The 3,237-nt window shown below is 41.7% G+C and overlaps 1 pseudogene; it reads left to right on the top strand.

Moving 5' to 3' along the window:
- The first annotated feature begins 1,901 nt into the window (after window positions 1-1,901).
- Window positions 1,902-3,026, top strand: LOC129025905 (actin, cytoplasmic 2-like; annotated as a pseudogene).
- The last annotated feature ends 211 nt before the right edge of the window (window positions 3,027-3,237 follow it).

Genomic DNA, 3,237 nt, shown 5'->3' with positions numbered 1-3,237 from the left:
ATGTCATTTGTAGGGACATGGATGAAATTGGAAATCATTATTCTCAGCAAACTATAGCAAGGACAAAAAACCAAACACCACATGTTCTCACTCATAGGTGGGAATTGAACAATGAGAACACATGGACACAGGAAGGGGAACATCACACTCTGGGGACAGTTGTGGGGTGGAGGGAGTGGGGAGGGATAGCATTAGGAGATATACCTATTGCTAAATGACGAGTTAATGTGTGCAGCACACCAGCATGGCACATGTATACATACGTAACTAACCTGCATGTTGTGCACATGTACCCTAAAACTTAAAGTATAATAAAATAAAATAAAAAAATAAAATAAAATAAAATAAAATACTCATCTGTATTCACATTAAAAAAAGAAAAAAGAAAAAAAAAAACTCCTCCGACTCTTAGTTACTACACAGAACAAAATAAAGTTGAAGTGGATAGACAGATTCCCCATCACTGTGGATTCCCTGGCAGGAGACTTATTCTTGTCTTCACCCAAGGAAGCCCTGTGAGTGCTGAAAAGAGAAAAAAAAAAAAAAAAAAAAAAAACCTGAGGACAACCAGGCATGAAGTAGAAAGGCAGGACTACCATCTCCAGCCTGGATATCTCAGTCACAGGAGATGTCAACCCTGAGTGCCTGTACAGCATTACCATAAGGTAGGAGGTATAGTGCATAATTTCCTTGATCACAAGCCTATGGAGAGCCTTCCCACACTCTTAGGATATCCCTTTCAAAATCTCTCAGATAAGAGACTGGCAGTGTTTCAAAGTTTGTTAGAGCCGTGATAAACCTGGGCTTAAGGCATCATCTACTGCCAAAACAGAGGCACTGACCTAGCCAAAATCAAGCAAACAATACCCCACAATACTTATGTCTTAAAGAAAGCTCAAAATGCAAAATAAGACAGAGAAAACAATAAAGTAAATAACTACTCCTTCAATAAAGAGATATAGATGTACAACTACAAGAAATAATACCAAACAGGAAATTATAACCTCCCTAAATGGACAAAACATAAACCATTGACCAATGCCAATTAATGAGACGGCTATCAGTGTTTATTGGATCAAGAATTCAAGGTATCAGTTTTCAGGAAACTCAGATCTCTAAAACAACACAGAAAAGGAACTGATACACTTCTGAAAGAAATTTTTAGAAATGGACTGAAATTATTTAAAAATAAAAAAAGTCCCAGAACTGAGAAATATACGAGTTGAAGTTTAAAATTCAGAAAGCTTTCAACAGCAGAATAGATCAAACAGAATAAAGAATCAGTGAGCTGTAAAATGAGTTATTAGGGCCAGGTGTGCAGGCTCAGGCCTGTAATCACAGCACTTTGGGAGGCTGAAATGGGTTGATCACTTGAGGTTAGCAGTTCAAGACCAGTCTGGACATCATGGTGAAACCTTGATTTTTCAGGGAGTCAATGTGGTGTCATTGAACTCCAGCCTGGGCAACACAGAGAGGCTTTGTCTAAAAAAAAAAAAAAGAAAAAAAAAGAAAAAGAAAAAAGAAAAGAAAAGTAAATTAACAGAGGTTATTAAGAAATTCACAAAGAACAAAACAGAAAAACAATCAAAAAGAATGAAGAACATTTACCAGATATACAGAATTACCTTAAATAAGAAAATCTAAGATTTAGCAATATTCATGAAAGAGTTCAGCAAAAGGAAGTTATATACAGCATATTCAAATGAATAATAACAACTTTCAAAAATTTGAGATAAATATAAATATATAGGTTCAGAAAGATCGGAAACTACAAAAAAGATTAACACTGCATAAAACTATCCCACAACAAACAAGAATCAAACTCTCGCTCCCAGTCACCACTGCCAGCTCCTCACCTTGTTCTTCTGTGGCTCCACTATCCCACTCCTCCGCCCATCGCAATAGAAGAAGTGATCGCCATGCTGGTCATTGACAATGGCTCTGGCATGTGCAAAACTGGCTTTGCTAGGGACAGCATTCCCCGAGCCATGTTTCCCTCAATTGTGGGTTGCCCCTGACACCAGAGCGTGATGGTGGACATGGGCCAGAAGGACTCCTAAGTGGGCAAGGAAGCCCAGAGGAAACGCAGCATCCTGACCCTGAAGTACTCCATCAAGCATGACATCGTCACCAACTGGGACAACATGGAGAAGATCTGGCACCACTTCTACAATGAGCTGCATGGGGCCCCAGAGGAGCAGCCAGTGCTGCTAACCAAGGAACCCCTGAATCCCAAGGCGAACAGAGAGAAGATGACTCAGATTATGTTTCAGACCTTCAACACCCCAGCCATGTATGCGGCCATCTGAGATGAGCTGTCCCTCTATGACTTTGGGTGTATCACTGGCATTTTCATGGACTCTGGACACAGGGTCACCAACACGGTGCCCTTCTGGGAGATCTAATCCCTTCCTCATGCCATCCTGAATCTGGATCTGGTTGGCTGGGACTTGACTGAGAACTTCATGAAGATCCTCAACAAGCTAGGCTACAGCTTCACCACCACACCCAAGTGGGAAATCATGCACGACATCAAGGAGAAGCTATGCTAGATCTCCCTGAACTTCAAGCAGGAGATGGCCACTGCCACATTCTCCTCTTCTCTGGAGAAAAGCTATGAACTGCTCAATGGTCAGGTCATCACCATTGACAACGAGTGGTTCCAGCGTCCAGAGGTGCCGTTCCAGCCTTCCTTTCTGGGCATGGAATCTTGCAACATCTGCGAGACCACCTTCAACTCCATCATAAAGTGTGACGTGGACCTCTGCAAAGACCTGTATGCCAACATGGTACTATCTGGCAGCACCACCGTGTACCCAGGCATTGCTGACAGAATGCAGAAGGAGATCACTGCCCTGGTGCCCAGCAATATGAGGATTAAGATCATTGCTCCACCAGAGCACAAGTACTCAGTTTGGATTGGTGGCTCCATTGTGGCCTCACTGTCCACCTTCCAGCAGATGTGTATTAGCAAGCAGGAGTATGATGAGTTGGGACCCTCCATCGTCCACCACAAATGCTTCTAAATGGACTGAGCAGATGTGTAGCATTTGCTGCATAGGTTAATACAGAAGAAGTATAAATTTGCCCTTAGCAAATGCATACACCTCATGCTAGACTCATGAAACTGGAATAAGCCTTTGAGAAGAAATTGTCTTTGAAGCTTGTATCTGATATCATCAGCACTGGATCATAGAACTTGTTGCTGATTTTGACCTTGTATTCAAGTTAGTTGTT

Source organism: Pongo pygmaeus, chromosome Y, assembly GCF_028885625.2.
Source record: "Pongo pygmaeus isolate AG05252 chromosome Y, NHGRI_mPonPyg2-v2.0_pri, whole genome shotgun sequence".
NCBI classification, from domain to species: Eukaryota; Metazoa; Chordata; class Mammalia; order Primates; family Hominidae; genus Pongo; species Pongo pygmaeus.
The sequence above is the reverse complement of the archived record's forward strand: the minus strand, read 5'-3'. Positions and strand labels throughout refer to the sequence as shown.